The sequence below is a fragment of the Chaetodon trifascialis genome, chromosome 21, assembly GCF_039877785.1.
Source record: "Chaetodon trifascialis isolate fChaTrf1 chromosome 21, fChaTrf1.hap1, whole genome shotgun sequence".
In the NCBI taxonomy this organism is placed as follows: Eukaryota; Metazoa; Chordata; class Actinopteri; order Chaetodontiformes; family Chaetodontidae; genus Chaetodon; species Chaetodon trifascialis.
Genome location: NC_092076.1, coordinates 21,485,618 through 21,512,120, shown reverse-complemented (window position 1 = coordinate 21,512,120; position 26,503 = coordinate 21,485,618). Strand labels below are relative to the sequence as shown.

The window sequence follows — 26,503 nt, the reverse complement described above, 5'->3', positions numbered from 1 at the left end:
GTGGGCGGCCATCTGCCTCGACCGGTTGGGTGAGAGAGGGAGAGCAAGAGAGGGAGAGTGAGACAGACAGACAGACAGACAGACAGACAGACAGACAGACAGACAGACAGAAATGCAGTCAGAGAGAGAGAGAGGGAGAGAGAGAGAGAGAGAGAGAGAGAGACAGAGAGAGAGAGAGAGAGAGAGACAGAGAGACAGAGAGACAGAGAGACAGACATGCAGTCACAGTAACAGTGACGGTGGATGTAATAACAGTAGTAGCAGTTGCAGTGGATGTCAGGCAGGGCCAAGGCGGGAGACGCAGCTGAAATCCACAATCCAGATTCAGCCACTGTGGAACCTGCAAGACGACAAAGCACAGAGACTCCAGGGAAGGAGCTAAGTTAGTAACACGCCGTGGTAGGACATGAAAGTGTGCAGATGGAGAGGGACAGAAGGACAGAGGAGCTTGGTGTATCTTTGGAGGTCCCCCGACAGTCTAATCCTATAGCAGCATAACTAGGGGCTGGTCCAGGACAAGCCTGAGCCAGCCCTAACTATAAGCTTTATCAAAGAGGAAAGTTTTAAGCCTACTCTTAATACAATGTATACTGTGGAAGTCATGTAGTAATTTACTGTGAAAGTAATGCAGATGAAGTTTTCATTTACTGTGGAACCAACACACAACTCTGAGGTAAATGTTAGCCCAATGGCATATTTATTTACAAATAAAGATTATTCAACATAAATCCCAAGAAATTCGAGAATTCATGAAATTCAACTTCCTAGTCCTTGTCAAACCTTGCAAAGCCATCTTAAAATGCTGAGAAATTGTGCAGAAACTTGCAATTCAACTTCCCAGCTGTGTCACAATAACAGTAACAGGATGGGAATGAGGCCTGCAATGCTAGGTAAGAGAGGAAGGGAGAGAGCGATGAAGGGATGTCGTGAAGGGGTCAGACGCTCCTCTCAGTCTCAAACATTCTGTGTCTTCAAAAAAGTACTCAAAACTGAGCCTAACAACTGCTGCAGCAAAAAAACTATGATTCCCACTCAAAGTCGATTAGTTTCCTCAAAAGGGTGCTCAAGTGAGGGTTCATTGTTGTCCACTGCATCGTGTTGTCAGACATGAGTACCGCACGTGCACATTTGGCACAGAACTCACATGTCCACAGCTTTTTGCGTAGTTTAGAGGGGCGAGTCGTACCAGCGTATTTAGATGTCAAATTGCATACTTGCTACACAAAATGTATACAGGTTGGCAGGTCTGCCTCAGGTACCTTCTTTGTCGGCATTTTAGACCTCAAGACAATCATTGAGTTGGAAGCCTATACTATAATGTAAACTACAAAATTAAATGGGATCTTTATACAAGACCTTTGAATGAACTCCAGCGTCGATGATCCAGCGGCAGGATACTCAAGGTTGAAGACGTAATAGTTGCTGAAGAAAGCAGCTACTCCATGCAAAAACAAAGGGTGTGGGCCCATTATGACATGTCCCTCGATGGATATAATCCACCCAGAGGGCTTCATCATGTCACCTGAAATGAACAGATACCACATCATGTGTTATGAGCACTTTGAGATCCGTTTCAGATATAAAGTGTCATACAAATGTTATTATTGTTGTTGTTGTTATTATTATTATTATTATTATTATTGTTGTTGTTGTTGTTATTTATTGTGGTCATGTAGATTCATAGAATCAAAACAAAATATTAAATATTAAGAAATGTCGGTACAAGATCCAAGTAACATTAACATCAAGCAGGGGGTGCTGGGGAGTTCTGCAGTATTAACATCCACAGCAGTGGCACATGGCTATAACATAGTAACACACAATAGCATAGATTTAACATTAAAGGATAAATATCGTTCATTAGTCAGAGGTAAATCAGGTATCAAGGTAATAAATGGCGTCTAATGTAATCACCCATTTTCTCCATTTTTTCAAAATCTTACATCAACTTCAAGCATCAAATTCTCCTTCGGCTCATTGAAGTATGACATTAGGCTCATTGAAGTATGACATGCAGGATGCAGGCAGCCTTGTCAGAGTCTGGATCACAGCAGGCCTGAACATCGTGGATCTTGGGGTTGTCCAGTGTTGCACAGTAATCCAGGATGGTCTGTCCTTGTCGACTAATTGCCTCCTGCAGTTTTAGAAGGACATCGACGTTCGTCAGGAGGCCAAAGTGTGAGAATAGGCATTTTAGAGAGAGGAGAAACGGCCACTACAGTTTTATCTCGGACATCGCTGGGGCAGGCACTTTGTTAAGGTATTTCCGCATGATGACGTATGTCTTTTTCATTATTGGTTCTGCTCTCTCTGCCCCACTCATTCCCTTCTCTGTGTATACAGATCACAGACCACATCCACCCCCACAACACACAATGTACAGATCTGGACAAATGACTAAAGTCACCCAAATTTGCATTAAACAAAATTCACCAAAAAGACAGTAAATTGCATGCCTGAGTAGATGTTGAGCAGATCCCTCTTCATATTCTCCAAGGTTGCCTCTGGCAAATCTGCTGGGCCCCACCTCACACACCTAGGGGTGGGCATCACAGGGTAACAATACTATTGGGGGTGGTTATAGCTCAGAGGTTGGAGCAGGTTGTCTCCTGACTAAAGGGTCAGCAGTTTGATTCCCGGTTGTGACTATCTAAATCCATTCCACAGCAGTCATGTTGCAGTGTCATAGTGGAGTAAGCACAGGTGTATTATTTTATCAAATGAATTAAGATCACATTTCATTTAGTGTGTCACAGCCATGCCGGAGAGCCACTATGCACAATATTAGCAACATGCTTGCCGTGAAAAGGGTCCTTGTCAAAGTGTCAATAAAGTAGTAGAGAAAAGTATGTTTTGTCCTGTTTCAGGGTTATTCATGGTCATATACAATGCTTTCGATCAAAATGTTGACAGATTTTACCTGTATATTGCCACATACCCGTATTGGTCAACAGGACCTCTTGCCAGTCTGGACTCTCCTGCCATTCCCGTGTGCGGTCTTCCTTCTCCGCGGAGTATTATTCCTATTTTTGTACTCCACTTTTGTTTTTACTTGTTGCAGAAGAGAATGACATCCGTCTCCAGCAGTATCACCGTGCTTGCCAATGTCGCCAAATGTTTTTGGATGGCTCCTGAAAATAGGGGCTCAACAATTAGAAAATATGTTACCATTGTGGCCAAAATAATCACAATAAACTATATTATTGCAACACGAAATATAAGGAAAAAAGGTCCACCTTGCATTGTATCATAGTGTCAAACTGTAGCTTCTACTTTGATCCAGTCTGGTTCAAAGAGAAACCTGAACACTAACTTGCATGCAGGTCAAGACACTTACCACATAAGCGTAAAGCTAATGTGAGGGTTACTTAAAGGAAGAAAACACACTAAAACAACATCAGGCTGAACAAGACCTTCATAAAAACATGTGAATAAGTCTGGTTTTCTTGACTATAGTAGCTCCATTTAAACAAACCATGTTTACAAAGTCTTCTCCTCGTGCCCTTGTGACATCATAGAGGTGCAGGAAATGAGTCAATGAAAACTACAAACAGTTGAAGGGGGTGGGGATTAACTGACAGCTTGCAGCATGTTAATTGTGTTTTTTTTTTAAATCACAATTAACAATAATATTGATAATAGTCGCATCCCTACCTGACACGACCGCGAAGGCCCTTCTCTCGTCTTCTCAATGGTCTTTCTTCTTTTTCCACTCTAAGTCCATACATCCATCCATTATCTATACCGCCTATCCCTTTCGGGGTTGCGGGGGGCTGGAGCCTATCCCAGCTACAATGGGCGAGAGGCGGGGTACACCCTGAACCGGTCGCCAGCCGATTGCAGGGCTCCACTCTAAGTCGAATGGCTAATGAACCTGGTCCCAGTTGAGATAAAAGTCCACATACCATGGTATGCCAGGCTGTGAAGCGCATGACGTGCCAGAGTGGCCAGAGTGTTTGGAGAACTTTGAGCACTTTGATCTGGAGCTGAGACCACCTCCATATTAAGAGTAACAAGTCCTAGAAGGCACAAAAACAATTTATTAATTAAGATAGGGCAAGATGTAGGGCTAGGGGTCAATATACTACGTGCATAACCATAGTCCTGTGTTATGACTTGGCCGTCGTAGAGCAAGGAAGAATTAAGGTGTCACCCAAAAGTGCAGACTTGATAAAAAAAAGACTAGGCTGAGCAAAAAACAGTCCCAGAGATTTATTTAACAAAAAGGTAAGGCCAGCAAAATCACAATCCAAAAACCAAGAAAAACAAGGACTAGGCCAAAATACTCACAATGAAACCAGGAAAAAGAAAACCACACAACGGGAATGCTCCCTCACAGACAAAGGACAGACACAAACTTAAATAGACCGAACTAAACAGACACAGGTGGACACAATCACAACAACGAGGTGGGAAACATACAGGAAGTAAAGAAACTAAGACACACAAGGGAAGCCTACCAAAATAAAACAGGATCATAACAGTCTTGCTCCAGTACTTCCTGGAGGAAGCTCACACATTGGTTTCCTGTCGCAAGACGCAAACTTAAATAGAAGGATGAAGTGATTAGAAGTTATTCACGGCAGTGCCTTTTGTTCAAATGTGACGTAATGGGTTGGGAGAATGCAGAAGTGTCCAGTGACTCATGTTAAAAGATCGCTCTGATAAAGCCACTTAAAAATCGATAGTTAAAATAACAGGCAAATACACTATTGGAATTACAAACTCATCATAACTGGGTCTGATTGTTTTTCACTGCCGTTGTTATTGAGTTTGGACATGCATGGAAGTAATGAGCAATGAGTAATGAATTTACTTCCATGTATTTCCAGATGTGAAAACAACAACAGTGAAAAACATCCCAGTTATGATGAGTTTGTAATTCCAATTACTATTTGTTATTATTTATTATGCCTGCTATGCATTTCCCCAACCAATTACGTCACACTGAACAAATGGCGTGCACATGAATAAGGTCTATAAGATGTGCTGCACACCTGAGATTAATTACTTAATCCAATAGTATTTGACAGGAAACCAATGTGTGATCTTGGTACTACACTTATGCAAAGTCTATTGTCTACCAGTTGTGCCAATGTCCAAAGGCCCTAGTTCAGTGACATGAAAGAGTGACAAGTGTAATGAGTAAAAAGATGAATTTACCATCCTTGATGCCCTTTATTAACTTCCGACTTTGGATAGGTTTGAGGTATTTCAGCAGATCCCTCTCCTCCACCAAGGTCAGATCGTCAGTAGAACTGACCCCAAGTTCATCAAGCATGGTGGTAAGAAGGTCATCAGAGAGCCCATGCAAGTATGGCCACACTGCTTCCTTGACCTAGTCTCAATAAGTAGTGAATTGTGAAACACTGTATTAGTGATGTTAACAGTTAATCCATGGGCAGGATTTGCACCATTTTATAGCCTATTAAAGACTTTCAGTGAACGGACAATTAACCGATTAATACTGTCAGTTAACAAAATTTCTCATTTTTGCAATTCCTATTCTGTATGCATATTTCCTACTACAGTCTGTTCAATCAACAAAACAAATACTAGACAAAATCAACTTTCTTCAAGGCTGCCAAAAAAAAAAAAAACTTAGTTTGCTATGACTACATAGCCTGCTCTAATACTCACGTCTCTCCTCACATATCCTCTATCCTCACTTTCCTCCCTGCTCATACTGCCTCTGGAAAAGAATGGTGGAGAGCAATAAGGGACTGATCATACACGTTGTATGCTGAAAGAGGATAGTAGTCCAGTAGATCTTCCTGCTTTATGCACACATAATTGTCTTGGGCCACTCCTAGGTCACAGTACACACCTATGTCACTTTACTTCACAAAAGTATGTTTCTCAGAGACAAAATAGACCGAATTAGGAACAACAATAACTAGCATAATCTTCCCCATAAGAAGCCCTTCATCACTGTTCTCTAGTAAAATGTACATCCCTCTTCTGTAATCTGTGCCTTTGACTGTAACACAGTTACAAGCCACTGCCGACTGTGACACAAATGGACAACAGGCTACAGATGCCCTGATCCTGTCATTATAATCCTCAACGTAAAAATCAGTCACCTTTTCTACTTGTACAAGAGGAGGGAACAAGTTTCCCGCACTTAAGTACACTTGTAGAAGTTGATGCCTCTCTGCCAGAGTTTTGCACAAATTCTTAAAATTGTGCAATTTTCTGGCACATTGTTTGCTCTCAAACCACAGGGTCCATAGTCGAATAAGTGGGCCAAAGTGAATGATGAGAGATGGATGGTGGCACAGATAATGGTGCTTTGGTCTGAGGGGGGCATTGAGGAAAAGCCTTGTCCTGTTGTCTATGTACTCCTCTATGAGGACTTCAAGATATGTGACCTGGCCTTCTGTAATGGCCGGTGCACAGATTGCTCAACCATCTCCCTCAGCTGCAAAATGATTTGCCACACCTCATTTTCACAGGGATCTTTAATCCTGTCACCCAGCATGAGTGGGAGAAGTTTAACGAAACACTAGTTTTGAACTGCATGCCCACTTTGTCGCTGCCGGAGAGAGGTCTGCTGGTTTGTCCTTACCATCATTAACTTCATATCTGAACTGGTTCTTGCACCAATTTAACTGCAGGTAAGTAAAATGATTCTCCTCAACTAAATGATGAATATATAAAGGAAGGTCATAAGCTATGATTCCCTCAAATAGGTCATGGCCTAGACATGGTGGTAGGCCAGGCTCGCAAACATGGAAATGTGAAAGCTGGTTGAAAGGACAGTCAAACTTGATGCCGCATACAGAGTCAGTGGCACTAGTTTCCTGCTCTTGCAAATTACTTGTGTATGATTGGGCTGTTCTTGTGGTACCACACGATATAGGATTAGTCAGGAAATCATCTCTACACACCTCACAGTAGCGACAAAAATAAATAGAGTGACTGAAGTTCTCTAAGAATCCCCCAATAGAATGGGATCCCAGGTTGTCTCCTGCATTGTCAACCAAAGAGCCCTTAGTACAGTGCCATCAGATATGACTACACCTCTCTGCTCCAGAATTTTGAGGTCCTCAATCATGGGAGCAAAAACCTTATTTACCCCAAAATACTTTAAGTCCCGTTCCCTACATAAGAGAATAAGTAGCATCTGATCTATAGAAGATCTTGAGGCAAGATGTCAGTCAGGGTTAGGTAAACAGCTAAAACCTTGTGCATTTTTTCCCCTGAGCCCAGGGGGTTAACAACCTGAAAGGAATCTTGGTCCAGTATCAAACCAAGTGAGGAAGGGTCAGCTTCCAACATTTGATTACTTTGAAATCCTTTTCTATCCTTGACATCCTAGACAGCATCAGTAGATGGCTGCAAACGTGTCAAGGTATACTGTTCTCGTAGAGACTCATTTTTGAACAATGTCACCAATGTCTCATGTATAGGCACATACTGAGCAAAACATTCTTTGTCATTTTCATCATTGCCCAAGAACAAAGGCACGGGATGAACATAGTTAAAACACTCTTTAAAAGCAGCCTTCCTCTTTGCATCTGTACTGAGCTTTCCCCTGTTGTAGAGTGTGAATAAATCATCTCTCTTCATTTCATCAATGATGCTGCTTATAGTGGCCTGAGAGATTCTGAGTTCCTTCAATTTCTCACTCAGAGTGTTAAGTGAATTAGACAGGCCAAGTTCATGAACACTTTGTAAGCCATCAATAATGGTTTGTATGGTGCTTGCAGGTAAGAGTAGCTTAGATTGCAATTTCAAGTAGAAAAGTGTAAGATTCTGTAAAAATAGGTTTTCGTCCACAGCTTCTGGTTCATGTTCCCCAGCAGCTTCTGAGTATGACTGACTGGGTCCTGGCAATGGCTCTGTAGTAATAGGCTTGTCTAGAACAAAGTCATCTAAAACTGAATCCTCTGCACACTGATGTTTCCTGGAAAAATCTGGAGCAAAAGTCATCACGTGTGTGAACCTGCAATCACAACCTCTAAATGGACATCTAGTTTCCATTCCTCCCCTTATGTGCATCTTCAAATGCTTAATAAGAGAGGTCAAAGTGTCACACTTAAATGCACAAGCCTCAAGCACAGATTTCAAGGATGTGTCAGGTGGTAGAGCCGATGTGTCAGGTGGTATAGGCCCAGCAGCTTGCAGGTAGGACTTATGCAGCCTATACATATGAATTTGCAGTCCCAGTGTGTTTTCTGTACCTCCGTGAGCAGTCAGGCACCCCACACTGGTAGTGATAATTGGGGGCATTACTATGCAGCTTTGTGTGCTGAACAAAGTTATTCACATTCTCAGACACATGCTCACATCCAACCATTTTACAGTGGAACATTGTGGTGCATTTTACCTAGTCACCTTCCCAAACTATTTCTCCTCACTCTTAGCCTAGACACTGAACACTGAACAAGATGGTTAGCCTCGCCCTCTGATGTCCTAGAAAGAAAAGAAAAAGGAGAAATTACATAAAGGCAACCAACAATATGAATTTCAGTTTGAATGCAGATTATGATCATGAGTGTTTTGTAAAAAACATGAAATCTGTACGTATTTGTTGGTTTGTTTAAAAAAAAAAGGAAGAAAAACAAAGAAAAACTTGATGAACATTTTTTGGACATCTGAATGGTCTATGGAATGTTTGTAATGGTCTATTTTCCTGTCGCCTGGTCTCTTTATGAATTCTTATAAATCCTCAACCCTGTGAGGTACAATCAAGCATTTTACATCTTTTCTTTTCTTTAGTTTTTTTTTTTTTTAAAAAACAACCTGTGCTTTAAAGGGGCCTTCACATGATAAGAAATTTGCTCTTCGCTCACCGCCAGGTAGGGCGCAGAGGCGCTGAGTGGAGGCTGCGGAGCTCAGGTATATGTCATCAACAAGTGTGAACGATTCACCGTTGCTAGGCAACGCAAGTACTTCCTTTCACTCCGGAAAGCTAATCGTTGTTTGTAAATGATTACACACAATGTATCTGAGTTTGTCGCAAAAGAAAGCCCTTGCAGTAGCGTAGTAGTAGTAGTAGTAGTAGTAGTCGCTATTCCAGGCAGAAGCAGTAGTCACTGCGTCTGCTTGGAATAGCGAACGTACACAAACAGCTAAGCTAACGTTAGCATTGTATTTAGCTTAACAGTAGTTCGTAAACGCTGCCTGGAGCTGTTATCTCATTGGTTGCGCTTTGAAAGGTCAGCGGCAAACAAGGTCAAAGTTCAAGTAATTTGAACTTTGAGCGCAGCGGTAAGCGGCAGATCCGAGCGGGGCGCCACGCCGAGGGTAGCGGTGCCGCTTAGTCGGGAGCCAGCGCTCTCTCCATAGGAAAACAATGGGACAGCCGGTGCAAAGCGTTTTTACCGCTGATCATGTGTAGGGGCCTTAAGAATATGCATACTATGATGGTGTCATATAAATGTAGAAAATTGATATGAACAAATAGAGAAGGGAAAATAAAAAAACGGAAAATTAATTTTACACATTTATATGGTAAAAAGACAGAAAATTATTATGAAGTTGTTTTAAAATGTTATATTGCTGATCTTTAAAGTCTTGGGGATTAGGGTAGGTATGTCTGGCATGAAAATGTTACAGGTCCCAGAATATAGTACCACAGCAACAAAAATACATAAAATGCAGCAGCAATGGAGACATGAGCGCTGCTCCCTTGACAAAGTTTCCACATGGGTCCTGCTTACATTTACTATATTTCTTTATCTATGGGATCGATGTAAAGGCTGAAGTGTCCCGCTTTCATTAAAAAAATAATTATGTCACTTAACTGACCAAAAAACGCATAACATGTTGAGAGCCATGCAATACTTTCACCATTGGTACACTATATGAAGCCTTTACCAAACTATATCCAGGGCTATCAAGTCTCATGCACTGGGCGTGAGACACACGCATTTCAACCCACTCACACACCACACCTTGTATTTCTCATGCAGAGAAATTACCAGGATAACGCTCACCAAGTTGCGCCGCTATTTTTTATAACAGTGGAACAGATAGAGGAATTAGTGATGTGTCGGTCGCGAATGAACCGGCTCTTAGAGCCGCTCTTTGAAGTAAACGATCCGAGCTAGCTACTGCCCGGGAACCAGTTTGTTGTTGTTGGGTTTTTTTTCCTGGACTTTTTTTTTCTGTTCAAGCTGCACATGATTGGTTAACTACATGATGTGTTATGCGCTATGAGTAGGGTGGGTGGGGTTGACACAGCACACGCACACATACACATCCGACCCGACCACACAAAATCTCCCCCTGAACTCAGTTGAAAGCTTGAGAGCCCAGTATATCTGATCAAATGTTGAGTCATCAGCCTTCATAATCTTATCATATGAACGCTTTAGACAGTTCAGTAAAAGCCTCATGTTTGTCTGATCCAGGCTGTGGTAAATAGCAAACGCTAACATTAGCTAGCTAGCGTTGGCCAGGCTATATCAGACCACACAGGCAAACGCTGCAGCTAGCTAACGTTAGCTAGCTAGCTAATAGTGCGACCGCTCCGGTTGTTTGTTTGCCACGCTGCCTGCGTGTGTTGCTGTCACGGTTACCTAGAGACAGACACCACACACCAGTGCTGCTCATAACACCCATGCCTTTTAAAAATGTCCACTACACCCGGTACTCCACCACGTCCTCAACAGCGAAAACGTTTGCAAAAGTGCAGACGTGAGTGGAAAGAGGCACATCCTTGGCTGGACAGCATCAGTGGAGATGATTACAAGGCAAATTATAAATTATGTCGGCGAGTGTTTTCAGTGGCGCACGGTGGGCTGGCTGACATCAGACAGCATGCATCAGGAGAGCAACGCAGAAGACCCAAGCGTCAGTGTCACAGTTCTTCATACCCCAATCATCTCCTGAGACTGATGCGGTATGGGACATTATGTCATGATTGATTCAGTTTCCTATCTGGTTGTGCTTTTCCCAGAATATGTCAGTGCATGGGCATAGCCTATTTTAGTAGACTATTGTGGTTTGATTGATTGTTTAGGATGTTGAGTTTTTAAAGTCGAAAATATACAGGAGTATTAGCCAATATAAATAGCAATTTAAAGAACAAATCATACTAATGGATTAACAGTTAATAAATGAATAAATAAATAAATAAATATTGTTAAGAGAAAACGTTTATTTTTTTAAGTATATATACATTTCCTAGATTAAAAATGTTTGTAGAGCTTTCTGTGTATTCTATGTCAAAATGTTTGTATTTTTGAGGAATACAGTGTTCAGTGATCATTACATAAATTCTTATATTAGTGTGGTTTAACTGTTTGTGACCTGACTTCCTTTCAAGTCATAAGACAGGCAGCAAACATCTACTGTTCAATTTAATTAACAACAACAAACAACAAAAACAGTGGCACAAAATAAAACATACCACTGCTGTGGGCGCCCGACCCCACGGGAGTCAGGCCCGTGGTGGTCATGGCCCAGAGGAGCTGTGGTGGGCGTCCCTTATTTTTCATTTCTGAAAGGTGGCAACCCTAGTTATGCATGCAGCTCACCTTCTCCAAGCCAGCCCAGAAGAGAAAAGGGAAATGGCAACTTCAGTTTCAGTGCCAAGTTTGGTTAGGTCATGTGACTTATCCGGGAATATTTGAATACAACATTTCACTGCAATAATACTGCTGAATGCTGTGAAATCCTTGCATTTTTTACTGTGTTGTTGTGATATTACAGACCCTGTTGTGATAGAACAGGGGTTTTTTGATTGCAGGATTTTACTGTAAAATAACAGTTTAATGCTGTAAAATCCAAGGATACTGTTGTTTTTACAGGTATTCATTGGGATATTATGGGGGAACTTAATTACAACAAGTTACTGTAAAATAATACTGTTAATTATTGTGAAATGCTGGTAACTTATTACAGTGTATTTCTCTTTAAGGTCTCTCTTTTTTCAATTCACATTTAGCTGTGAGTTTTTCACTCCATCTTCCCAATATCCCTATTTCCATTACTATTAACTCCCCCACCCTCCATCCCCTCCCTATGTAACCTCCATTTTCTCAGACATCACCTTTGGCATGACTTGCACAAAATGAATTTGTTTGGGCAGAGTGCTTACAAGTCAAATATTCAGCCACACACACACACACACACACACACACACACACACACAGAGAGAGAGAGAGAGAGAGAGAGAGAGAGGGTGATTGTGGGTAAGTCTCGAGACAGAAGCTGGGCATCTGTCCAGATTTCACTTTTTCCCTCTCACTCATCCACTGAGTCAACACAAACCATGCAGTATATTCTAGGTCTATCATAATAATAATCATAGGTTGCTCTGGATTATGTTCCATGCATTATTGCCAATGCGTGCTTCTACACTGGAGCCCAAACAGTACTAATTTGGGGGGCTGTTTCCATGAAACTATAATGTAGAATCTACAATAAACTTAATATAATAATCAATTTTTTTTTTGTTTTTTTTTTAATACATCTAATCTTAATTTGGCTCATTTGCTATGTATCTTAATATCCTAAAAAGAAAATAACATTCATAAAATGCTTGGTAATATATCACAGCATTGTTGCATTAATTAAAAATTTGATCAGTCCTTTGTTTCAAATATCACTGAAATGTTTACTTCCCTTTGATAATACTGTTTTTTCTGCGGCTACATTTACTGAGAAAGAAAAACATGCAGCAACGTTATCATCTGTCTTAAAATATGCAATGCAATATGGTGTATAGTGTGTGTGCGTGTGTGTGTGTGTGTGTGTGTGTGTGTGTGTGTGTGTGTGTGTGTGTGTTTGTGTGTGTGTGTGTGTGTGTGTGTGTGAGTGTGTGTGTGTCTGTGTCAGTTAATTATTGTAAGTAGGAGAACCCAAAGTTATTGTAATTGAGACCAAATGAATTAAGGAGAGACTGGATGGAAAGAAAGATGTTGCACAGGAAGGAGAGTAGAAAGAGAAGAAGGCAAAAACAGTAAAACACTGTGGGAAAGGGAGAGACATGGAGACGTACAATGAAGGAAAGAAAGGAGCTGAAGGGGGGAGCAATAGAGAAAGGCAGAGAAAGTAAAAGGCTGTGGCAGGTTAGAAAACAGGGGAAAAAATGGTGGACATACTGACCATCAGCAACAGATGGATGAGAGAGGAAGAGGAAAAGAAATGGAGTGATCAGGAGAGAGAATGAGAGATGGATCAGGAGATGAATGATGTGAGATGTGGCTGATTTCAAAAGAATGGCTTGTACTGGCCTCAGACTTCACTACAACCCTGCTCCTCCCTCCCTCAATAACACTGGGAACAGTGTTACTGTGTTACTCCCCATGGCCCACTGGTGACATGGCATTTAATAGACTACCTCGATTAATTCTTCTGACTCAGCCCTGGCCTTTCTCTCACTTTCACACCCTTGGGTATGTGTGAATGTGTGATTTAAGCCATCTACAGTCCAGTGTTTTTATCTCCTCACTGGTTGTATAAGCTGCATTAAAGGATAGACCCAGTGCTGCCAGCTCCAACATGATCTACTTTCATTCATTATCCAATTGGTTTCCATTTCAATAGGCACATTCACCATGAGACAATTTTCCACATTGTTTGTCTGTGCCACCAGCGTGTGTGTGTGCCCGCGCGCGTGGTGGTGTTTCATTACAGAGGATCAGAGCAATTGCCTCCTGGGGCTCTATTTTCAACTCCGCTGCAATGGGATTTTCGTGCAGCGCAGGCAGGCGCACGGCACAGAGGCGCGCCAGGATGGTAGGGGGAGGTGTCGGCATAATGAGCTGGCGCATTTGGATTTTCGTCCATTTAGGATATGGCCCAAAAGTGCAATGAAAGCTTGCCACCCCAGACCTGGTCAAGTATGTGTGCCAGCGGCACACTGCCGGGCAAGTGGATTTTTGTAAACCGGCGGAGTCGTGCGCTCACGTCACCAATACCTCACAGTCAGGTTTCCACAGTGTCTGGCATTTCACTGGGATCAATAATTAGCAACAGCCACGACTCAATGCAACTATCTGAGTCAGCACATACAGTCAGACCTAAATTTATATATTTTGATCCGTATCTCATCTGACCACATCGCAAGCGCGTTCGGCATACGTAATGATCACTCAACCTGACTGAATGTACACAGGTGAGACAGGGATGTCTGGTGATCTGTGACTCAAATTGCCTGGTGACAAATGTATATGCCACTTTCCCGGGGTTGGCAAATGACTCGTTCATCATGGCGAATTCTAGCATCCCTACAGTGTTTCAGGAGGACACCCCTCTGGATGGGTCGCCGCTAGGTAATAACGGCTATCCACTGAAAACGTGGTTGATGACGCCATATATCACACCATCAACAAGACGGCAGCGTGATTTTAACGGCGTTTTCAGCAATCCTCGGTCAGTCATCGAACGCACACTGCAATCAATGATTAGCGACAGCCACGATTCAATGCAACTATCTGAGTCAGCACATACAGTCAGACCTATATTTTGATCAGTACATGTGACAACATCTGACAACATAGCAAGTGTGTTTGGCACGCGTAATGGTCACTCACCCTGACTGAATGTACACAGATGAAACAGGGATGCAAACTAATCAATTAACGTCGCTGTGCCAACCAGAAACAGCTGTGGCATCCTACAGAGCATATATACTGCATCAATCTCAGAGCATTCGAGAGATAGAGAGAGACAGACACATGGAAAAAGCGTAAGTGATGATCTTTGTCCACTATTACCCATGTCATTTCATTCCAAATACAAATGTCATCATTGTAATGCTTAATGTTATCTACAAACATGGAGTACATCATTGCTTTGAGGAGGATGAGGAGGAGGCCGAGGATTTACCATCTAAGGACCTCATATTTAGACATCAGAATCAGAATCAGAATCAGAAATCCTTTATTTATCCCCGAGGGGAAATTGTTTTTGTTGCAGTGCTCCTTACAAGAATAGAATTAGAATAAAATTAGAAAAGAAAGAAAAGAGAGAGAACTATATATATAAAAAGCAAATATAAAAACAAGATATTTATATTGAGAATATATATATATATATATATATATATATATATATATATATATATATATATATATATATATATATATGTCATGAGACATGAGTGATGTCGGTCTCCTCCTGGGAGAAGTTTGGGCGTCGGACACTTTCTTGCGTGGGCTCAGTCATCCTCGAAACTTGCCATGCGCCTCGCCAGTGGTGTACTTAAAGGTGAGGCGAGGAGCTGGTGTGATTGGTGAAGATTTGACTTGGCTGTGTTAAACCCACTCCACGCCTTCTCCCCTCCCTTTTTCCGAGTTGTTGCAGTGCATGAAAATACCAAAGTCTGTGCTGCCATGACCCATCGGCACAGCGGACCTGACTTTGCGCTGTGCCTGCGCCATGCCGGAGGCAGAGTCGAAAATAGAGCCCATGGTCTCTTTAGGAATGTTGGGAGGTCAGAGGAAAAAATATATGCCAGGACACAATTGGCCATGCTGATAGAAGAATATCATCATACCCACAGTGATGTAGACATAAAATGTCTGTAAATCTGCTGTAAATTGGAATTTCCCCTCGTGGGACTAATAAAGGAATATTGAATTGAATTGAATTGAATTGAACTGAATTGAATTGAATTGAATTGAATTGAATTGAATTGAATTGAATTGAATAAAGAACACACAAATTGTACATACATAGAGGAGACTTCTGTCTTCTGGACAGGGAGCCAAGAGTTTGTGGTTGTGTTTCCTTTTTAAATAGTTAACTTGCAGAAAAAATGTTGTAAACTATAGTAACTGATGCATTTTCATCAGCACTCTTCATGCATATATATTCAAGTGGACCTAAATTGCACAATTTTATACCAGTAATTGTTCAAGTTTTATTGTAAGTTTCCACCTAAGATGATGCTCTTTTAAATCAGTAAACTCCTGATGGGTATGGCATTCTCCACACAGGAGTTGATACAGTCCATTGGCGTCCTCCCCATGTGCATCACTTCCCACCATTCCCAAGTACTTCCCACTCAGTTGTGTCAAAATAGTTCATCAAAGCTTGCTCAGCCTTGTTGGACAATCTCTTCGCTGTGTGAGTGACAGCTGGCGGTCTGTTTACAAGCGGTTTATACACAGAACGGGGACGCACCACATTGTGATCAGATCTTCTCCAGTGTGGGAGAGGTGATGAGCTATATACCTCCTTGGTGTTGACATACAATAAATTCCATATTTTGTTGTCTCTGGTGTAGCATGTCACATACTGAGTGATTGTGGGCAGAGTGGAGGACAGAGAGGTATGATTAAAATCACCAGAAATAAGAAGGGAGCATGCAGGTATTGTGTCTGTAGCCTGCTTGTAACTGAGTGGATGTCGTCACAGGCCACGTCAGCATTTTCAGATGGCAGAACAAGCCTGAATATAGTAGAAGACCACTGGTCTTTAAATCTCTTTTTGAATTCTCCTCATTGGAGGAAATTCTCCTCATTAGAGGAAATTAAAAAAACTAAATAAAAAAATAAAATTTATTTATGACACGTTTATGCTTTACAACAGTTGTGTGTGTTGATCAAAACATCTTAGTGTGTCTCTGCTTCTTGTTCCTACCTGATCCCCACTGATGCTACTGATTGTGCCCATTTCTCCCTCCATCTCCTCATGCTCTGCCTTTCATATTTATTACACCATACAGTATATACTGTGTATACTAGATTACACTGTATTTGGAATGGAAAGGAATGGAATGGAATTCTCCCCTAACCGTCTATGAACTTCCTACACACACACAGCTCTTTCCAGGACACACATAGTTCTTTCCAAGACACTCCCTACAAAATTAAGGGCCCATAAACATAGTATTTCCATTTTTTCCCAAACATAAGGGTCCTAAAGTGTCCTTTAGACACTCCAGCAATCAATTCTGGTATGAATTACATTTATTCATTTATTTACTGGTATAAATGTAGCTCAATTTCAATTAATTAATGTACAAACTCTGGAATCAGCCTCAAAAAACAGTTTTTCTGTATTTGTAGAATGTAAAATATCCCACGGTTACTTTCACCCCAAAATTCCTAGAGGAAATATGGAAGATATGGATATGAGTCCTTTAGTGGACCTAAGATGATGGAGTGTTTCAAATTCCCAATTCATATTCAAACTAAAAGTTATACAATATGAGTGAGAACGTGTCAATACAATGCATCAATTCCTAAATGCCAGTGAACAAGAAGCTGGCGTTCCATCATCAGCCTGTCACTCACTGACACTTCAACTATTTTTCTACATGTCTCCATATATTCCCCTAGCATGCCTGATGTGTAGAGTGCTGTAAATCAGGCAGGTCCAGTTGGGCTGACTGGCAGTATTTCTCTCATTCTCTCCATGCAGTGATGGCTTCATTAAGGGGAAACTGTCAGCCATTGCTAGCCTCCGGCGCTAAGCGCTAATCACACCACTGACCTTGGCTTGATCCCGGCCAGTGGACCACTTACCACTGGGATTTGTGTGTGTGTGTGAGAGAGAGAGAGAGAGAGAGAGAGAGAGAGAGAGAGAGAGAGAGAGAGAGAGAGAGAGAGAGAGAGAGAGAGTCCTGGTATTTATCATGTTGTGGGGACAAAAATGTGCTTACACAGTCACATTGTGGGGACTCACCTCCCTTATGGAGACAAAATGCAGGTCCCCTTAATGTAAATTAAATTTTAGGGTTATGGGTTAGGTAAGGTTAGGTTAGGTACAGGGTTAGGAATAGGCAAATAGTCGTTATGGTTAGGTTTGGGTTAAAGCTAAGGTAAGGCTCCAGGTGTAACAGGTGTAGAGTGAACCCAATTGCAGCACAAACAAAACAGGTATCAGTCTTAACAGTCTTTATTTAGCAGGTAAATGCAGGACGAAGAAGCATGAGCTTAGAGCAGATGGGTATGGCAGATTTCGAACCCGGGTCTCCCGCGTAACAGGCAGGTACGTTACCACTAGACCAACAGGGCAGGCAGGGACTGCAGAGAGACTCGTAAGCATGTAGTAGTTCACAGTTTTCCAAAGATTCAATGAGGGAAAGATAGCACAACTCACTGAAGTAGGAAGTCTTCCTGGAAGGTGGATCAGATGAGATGGCTCCTGAGGAGAGGGACTGACGAGGCGAAGCTGACTCAGTGGTTAAACAGGCTGAGCAGGAATAGGCTGAGTGCCAACCAGCCACAAGCAGATGAGGAACGGAAAGCAGGCAGGCAAAATTCGTAGTCGGGGACAGAAGGCTGGTGGATTTACCAGGGCTGAGACGTGAAGCAAAGGTCAGAGATGAGTGGGGTCGATACCAGGTAAGCAGTCCGGGAACAAATGCTGGAGAATCAGGCATGAGAGCAAAGACAATCTGGCAAAGAGTGAGCAGAGTGAAGCTGCATATATACTGGCTTGATTGGAGATGGTGAGCAGGTGACAGCAGCAGGTGGAAGCAGTAAGGCTGATAAGGGGTGTGGCTGAGCAGCAGAGCAGGAGAGGGGGAGAGCAGACTGTGACACCAGGAAATGAATGTAAGTCTATGTAATGTCCCCACGAGTGATAAAAATACGTGTGTGTGTGTGTGTGTGTGTGTGTGTGTGTGTGTGTGTGTGTGTGTGTGTGTGAGTGTGTGAGAGAGGACATGTATTACTCCCAGTTTTGAGATGTAAATCTGTTTACACAGTCACATTGTGGAGACTCTCGATCCTTATGGGGACAAAACCCAAGTCCTCTTGACATAAATCAATACATTTTAGGGTGAAGGAATGGTTTCAGTGTAGGGTAAGTTTAGATTTAGGTTGGGGTAAGGGTCCAGGTTACGCAAGTAGTAGTTGCGGTTATGGCTAGGGTAAAACTCCCCAGATGTCCCCAAAAGTGATGGCAACATGAGTGTGTGTCTGTGGCTGTGTCCCAATTCAGGGGCTGCATCCTTCGGAGGACGCATTTGAAGGCCGATTACGTCATAGCGCTGCGCAAAGGCTGTCCCAAATTCGTCCAAATTCGAAGGGTCCTCCAAATGCAGCCGACAAATGCGTCTTCCTTTTCCTTGTTTTCGGAGGATGCATCGCTACTATCCTTCGCGGCCTCACATATCCCAAAATGCTTTGCGCACCGTTTTTTTTTAACAATAGCAGCAGCACCATTATTATTGTTATTGTTGTTATTATATCGAACAATAATTTTGTCTGTTGACATAACAGAAAATATGGTTTGAATGTCATTTTGTGAGCAAGGAGCAGACAGAGGAGTTTATTAAATTCCGTGGTCAAAAAGACCATCTGTTTACAGGAGCCAAAAACACGGCCACACTTGGATGGAGGTAACTGTTGAGGCAGAAATGAACAGCCCATTTGTTCTCTATACATACTGTATTTGTATGTAAAAGTTACATAAAGGAACAAACATAATCTTTGGATCACATCAAATGAATGTTGTTTTTGCGTGGGGGTGGGAATTTTATGTCTGTCCTGATGTCACTTTTTGTGAATCTGTACATATCTGTGATAATGTGATCTTGTGTGTTTACCTTTTGTCATGTTTCACTAATGTTTAGAACAATCCTGCAGAAAATGGGATTGACAAAAATGATTGACAGGTGCTGATGTTTTTTTATGTTTTTTTTCTGTTTGATTAGGTTCTGTGTTGTTAGATTTCAATTGTTAATTAAAAATATTGTGTTCTAAATTAAAATCTTATAACCTCATTACATTATCTATTCCATTTCTTATTTACAATATAAGTAGACTTTTGAACTACTTTTCAGTGACAACACAATTAGTTTATTTTTTCTGTGATATTTACAGATATTTACAAAGATACAATATGAATATTTCTATTTACAAGTGGGCATTCTTAAAATGTACAACTATTTACAAAAGATCAGCAGAAATGACTATTTACAGAGATTTGCAGATTTACAGAGAACATATATACAGTTGAGGCTGAGCAGGAGTCCCTGGTGGTGCTGCAAGATTATTGAAGCAAACAGTTTCCTGTTCTGATAACAGTGACCATCGGGACCGCTTGGAGGCTTGATCCTCACATGGCAGCTGTCGATTGCTCCAGCAGCTTTTCGAAAAGCTCTGTGTCTTGCCAGCTCTGCAAACCTCTGAGTTACTGCCGCTAGGTCTTCTGTGGTCTTGGGGAGGTAGATGACCCTGTGGCGAATGGCCACCACCTCCTCAGTAACTTGATGGACGATGCGGTGAACAGTGGAGCAACGCATCCTAAACACCCTCGCCAGCCAGAAGAGACAGACCAAGGTCTCTATTGTGGCACCCCATCCGTGTCGCCTTTCCTGGTGGAGAAGCTCCAGCAGCACCGCCAGGGACTCTCTGCTCAGCCTAAAATCTCGTCTGGTGTCATGATCATTGAAAAATAATAGCAGAACAGGAACACTGATGTTTATGCAGCAGTACATCGCCCTTGTCTGGATGGAGAAAGGAGGGTAAGAACAGGAGGATTAAACAAGAGCAACTGAATTTTAGTTGATACGACAACTCTAGTGAATGTTAAAGCTTAGACCAATAATGCTTAATTTCTCCATCTATTACACTTTGGCTTCTCAATATGGTTCTGATGTTTAATAACACAACATTTTAATAAGCTATTGAATTAAGTCAGGGTTATTTACAGGGTTCATACACATTTAACTATTCAACTCAAGCACTTTTCAGATCTTGAAAACATAGCATTAAAATTACAGCATACAGAACCCTGTATCAAGACTCATGGTTAAATGACATATATGTCAGTTCATAGTTTATATGGCAAGCGTTTGTCACTAAATGGTATCGTTTATTAACGGATAATGTATGAACATTAATATGGGTTCAAATAGCCGGTTAATGTTACCTCCCCACGGCGCTCTCCTAGCTGGAGATAAACGAGCCGCCGGTGTTGCAAAACCTCTGGCTCCATTGTCGTCTGTCGTCTGTCTGTTATGTTTCCGTCGTCTGTCAGTTATGTTTCTGTTGTGTTGTTTGTTGTCTGTTAAATTTTTGTCTCCGTACATGTGTTTTTCCCAGGTTAGGAGGGAAAAAGTTATGACGTCGTGACGCAATCAGGAAATGCTCCGAAGGCTAGACCGTCCCATTTACCGATGGTTGATGCGGCCCACGGAGGAGCCTCCGCGTCCTCCGTGGGCCACGTCCTCCGTGGGCCACGTAGGAAGGGTCCTCCAAAGGATGCAGCCCCTGAATTGGGACACAGCCTGTGTGTCTGTGGAGGTGGGGAAGTGCTTTAAGGGGAGGCACTTGCATTGGCACTGAGATGACTGCATGTGGGGTGAGAAGGCTGCAATGGTTGTATACATACACTGTGTGCACAATACTTAGGCGAGTATCTTGACCTTATCGTCGAATGCTAATTGGATTTAAGTATTATCAGGTGATGTGTGTTTGTGTCATGAGGGAGGGTGTGGCCTAAAGTGATCAACACCCTATATCAAGGTGTCTGTAATTATTAGGCAGCTTCTTTACCTCTACCTAAAAACTTGTAAAATGCCTTTCAGAGGGATGCAGCACTCTTGAAGGGGTGGCTATGGCTCAGGAGGTAGAGCGGTCATCTGCCATTCAGGAGGTCAGTGGTTCGATCCCTGGCCTTGGCAGTCCACATGCCGAAGTATCCTTGGGCAAGATACTGAACCCCAAAAACTCATCCAGATGCTGTGCTATCGGTGTGTGAATTCATATGTACAGTGCTGTGAAAAAGTATTTGCCCCCTTCTAGATTTCTTTTTTTTTTCATATATGTCACACTTAAATGTGTTAGATCATCATTTTAATATTAGACGAACATAACCCTGTTACGATTAGTGGTGTGCCAGAAAAAAGGAGTGAACTCAAAAGTGCAGGAACAAATCACAAAACCCAAAAGGTAAGGCCAGAAAAAACAAAAATCAATATACCAAAAAAGAAAACCAGGACTAGGCCTGAATACTCACTGTATTAATGGGGAACAAGAAAACTACACACAACGGGAATGATTCCACAAAGACAAAAGAAACACAGAGATTTAAATAGAGGGGAACTAAACAGACACAGGTGGACACAATCACAATCACACAGGTGGCACAAGAGACAAGAGGGAAGGCTACCAAAATAAAACAGGAACTAAGGCTACCAAAATAAAAAATAATAATACCAAAATAATCCTAACAAACCCAAGTAAATACAAAATGCAGTTTTGAAATAATGAGTTTATTTATTAAGGAAAATAATCTATCCAAACCTACATGACCCTATGTGAAAAAGTAATTGCCCCATGAACCTAATAACCTAACCTAACTGGTTAATAACTGGTAACCCGCAGCAGCAATAACTGCAATCAAGCGTTTGCGATAACTGGCAATGAGTCTTTCGCATCGCTGTGGAGGAATTTTGGCCCACTCTTCTTCACAGAATAGTTTTAACTCAGCCACACCGGAGTGTTTTCGGGCATGAACTGCCCATTTAAGGTCACACCAAAACATTTCAATTGGATTTAAGTCCGGACTTTGACTTGGCCACTCCAAAACCTTAATTTTTCTTTTTTTTTTTTTAAGTCATTCAGAGGTGGACTTGCTGGTATGTTTCGGGTCGTTGTCCTGTTGCATAACCCAAGTATGCTTGAGCTTGAGGTCACGAACTGATGGCCGAACGTTCTCCTTCAAGATCTTCTGATAGACACCAGAATTCATGGTTCCATCAATCATAGCAAGTCGTCCAGGTCCTGAAGCAGCAAAGCAGCCCCAGACCAAGACACTACCACCACCATGTTTGACTGTTGATATATATTTTCATCAAATGCTGTGTTCTTTTTACGCCAGATGTAATGGGACGCACACCTTCCAAAAAGTTAAACTTCTTGTCTTGTCAGTCCACAGAATATTTTTCCAAAAGTCTTGGGGATCATCAAGATGTTTCTTGACAAATGTGAAACGAGCCTTTGTGTTCTTTTTGGTCAGTAGTGGTTTTCGCCTTGGAACTCTCCCGTGGATGCCATTTTTGCCCAGTCTCTTTCTTATTGTTGAATCATGAACGCTGACCGTAAGAGAGGCAAATGAGGCCTGCAGTTGTTCTGCGTTCTTTTGTGACCTCCTGGATGAGTCATCATTGCACTCTTGGAGTAATTTTGATAGGCCGACCACTCCTGGGAAGGTTCACCACTGTTCCCAGTTTTCTCCATTTGTGGATAATGGCTCTGACCGTGGTTCGCTGGAGTCCTAAAGCCTTAGAAATGGCTTTGTAACCCTTTCCAGACTAATAGATTTCAATTATGATTTGTTCTTGAATTTCTAGATTGCGGTATGATGTGTTTCTGAAGAAACACATGATGTGTTTTGCAAGAAACGTGTGGAGAAAAAAAGATGCAAATTACTGCTAAAGACTTGAAAAGAATTGACATGAAGCTACCAGGAAACCATTTATCTCCAGTGCCGCGATATTGCAGAAATGCAACCTACCTGGAGTGTCCAGAAGGACAATGTGTTTGGTGCTCAGAGACATGGCCCAGGAAAGGAAGGCTGAAACACTCATAAGATGAAAGGTCAAGACTGAGCCAAGAGATATCTAAAGACAGATTTTTCAAAGGTTTTATGGCTAGATGAAATAAGACTGAATCTTCACGGTCCAGATGGATGGGTCCGTGGCTGGATCACTAACGGACACAGAGCTCCACTTCGAGTTAGACGCCAGCAAGGTGGAGGTGGGGTACTGGTATGGGCTGCTATTATTACGGATGGGCTAGTTGGACTTTTGGGGTTGAAGATGGACTTAAAATCAAGTCCCAAACCTACTGTCACTTTTTAGAAGATACTTTCTTCAAGCAGTGGTACAAAAAGTCTACATCATTCAAGAAGGCCATGATTTTTATGCAGGACAGTGCTCCATCACATGCATTCAAGAACTCCACTGCAATTAGGGTTATATATACATATGTATACCCTAATCCTAATCCTATGTGTGTGTGTGTGTGTGTGTGTGTGTGTGTGTGTGTGTGTGTGTGTGTGTGTGTGTGTGTGTGTGACCAGCCACAGGAAAACCAGCAACAAGTCTCCCAGGGGGCATTTTGAATTTTTTACAGATTCTGAAAGTGTAGTTTCTAAGCTTTCCAACAACATGTAACACATGGAAATCTGAAAATATTTGAAGAAGATGCGGCCATTTGAATGTAGACACTTCTCCAACTAGTTTAGTGAGAAATCCAGCCTGAAAGATTCTCACCTACCAGGGAGCCAGGTAACACAGTGCTGCTCATTGCATTTCATTTACATAAGTCCAACCCCCTACTGGTCTAGCTATCAGTGACATCTGGTATCTGTTAGCCCTCAGGACAGAAACTACTGTAGTAGTTTGAACAATGGCTATGAAATGGAAATGGAAATTCTTTTGTTACAAAAAGCCCCTGAATAAAAATGAAAAACAAGAAAGGTAATATACTTCAGAGTTACAAGGAGCAAATGTACATCGTTATTCCTAATATTAAATAAAATACAATAAATTCTGTCACTCTCTGGTGCAGTGGGATGGATGTCTATGTTTGATTACGTCAGTCAGAGAGTTTTGCCAATTCTGAAAAAGGAAAAAAAGAAAACTCTTGTTTCAGATCATCCATCCATCCATTGTCTATACCCGACTATCCCTTTTCGGGGTTGCCGGGGGGCTGGAGCCTATCCCAGCTGTCAACAGGCAAGAGGCGGGGTACACCCTGAACCGGTTGCCAGCCGATCGCAGGGCAACATATATATACGTATACAACATACAATGTACATACAACCATTCGTGCTCACACTCACACCTAAGGACAATTTTAGATTCACCAATTAACCTAATGAGCATAATTTTGGTCTGTGGGAGGAAGCCGGAGTGCCTGGAGAGAACCCACGCATGGGAAGAACATGCAAACTTCACATAGAAAGGCCTTCCGACCCGGGTATCGAACGGCGCAAATTAATAATGCTGTGAGGCACGTGTACTCCCTACTGCGCCTCCGTGCCACTTGTTTCAGATCATGTGTCATGTTAACAGGCACATTAGCATTACAGTCAACACTTTATTCATGGACCAAAAGGTGTTTTATTCACCCATAGGTGTGTTATTCATGCACCCAAAGGTGTGTTATTCACCCACAGGTGTGTTATTCACACATCGTTCAAGCACATCATCAGGTTGGTGTGTTATTCAAATTAATAGCAGATGTTGACATTACCATATCTAAACCTCCCATTACAGCTTATAATATAATCATTTGATCTAACATAAGTTTCAATGTGCATATCATTTGCATTTTAAAACGACAATACTGAACTAGCTAAAAACAATAACAGTAAACAGTAAGGTATAGCCATAGCATCTAGCATGAAAACAGTTTGTAGTCCCTGTATGTGACTTTGAATGAACACTAACGCAACGTTCAACCGTGTATTAATCAACCAGTAAGCAATATACAGGTATGTATGTGTGTAGCAATAGTATTCAGTGTTATCCCTCAAAGTGACAGTCCACCTCGGTTTTCCCCACAGTTCAGTTCAATCCAGTGTTTTCCTTATCAACGAAAAGTACATTCAAAATTCCGCTACGGGTTTTAGCACAGATCTTCCCAAGAAATCAAAACAGAAAATCAAAATGTTGCATACCAGGATAGCAGTGCAATGAGTGAATGGGCAAATATGTACAGTACTCTGCTCTGCTCATATGTTTTTCTGTTGGTCTTTCTCAAAACTGCCGGGCTATGTGGCGAAAGGGGATTGGATTATTATGCGGCTGCATAAGTGGCCTTGTGGTTCCCTTTTAACATGCAGTTGATTGACCGAAAAAAGAACAGAAGCACGTGAATAGCCAAAGAAACCCAGTATGCTAATTTACTGTTGATTCGCCACACCCCCAACTAGGACCGAGAATTTCCTCTAAGGCAACCCAAATTCAAATACAAAGTTTATGGTTTTAAGGCCCCCAATACTGTTATTTGAAACATGGAGTGGCTTCTTTGTGATTTCAACTTACATATTCTGCAAAAAAAAAAAAAACAGAAAATGACAAATTAAAAAAAAAAAAAAATCAAATTTTCTTTGTTTACATAACTCGTGCTGGGCCGACTTTATGCTGGATTTCTCGTGGCGGGTCACATATATAAGTTAGGGATATTCAGCTTTCAGATGAAATTTCAGAATGAACCTAAAATGCACTATAACCTTTACAGGTGAACTTAATTTGACCTTCTCTAAACTGCACATGTCAATTTGCTGTTCTTTAACAAGGAGCTGAATGGCAAAATTCACAACAGGTGTTTGATCAGAATCAGAATCAGAAATCCCTTATTAATCCCCGAGGGGAAATTGTTTTCGTTGCAGTGCTCCTTAATTCAATTTCAATTCAATTCAATTTTATTTGTATAGCGCCAAATCACAACAGAAGTTGTCTCAGGACACTTTCCATATAGAGCTGGTACAGACCAAGCTCTTTATCTACAAAGAAACCAACAATTCCCCCATGAGCAAGCACTTGGCGACAGTGGCGAGGAAAAACTTCCTTTTAACAGGCAGAAACCTCGAGCAGAACCAGACTCTGGGTGGGCGGCCATCTGCCTCG

At 41.8% G+C, this 26,503-nt stretch overlaps 1 protein-coding gene and 1 pseudogene across 1 annotated transcript in view; one reads left to right on the top strand and one right to left on the bottom strand.

Annotated features, from left to right (window-relative positions):
* rbfox3a (RNA binding fox-1 homolog 3a) overlaps positions 1 to 26,503 on the top strand; it is a 340,376-nt gene that overhangs the window by 49,916 nt on the left and 263,957 nt on the right. The window lies entirely within an intron of this gene.
* Positions 1,095 to 23,422, bottom strand: LOC139349997 (uncharacterized; annotated as a pseudogene).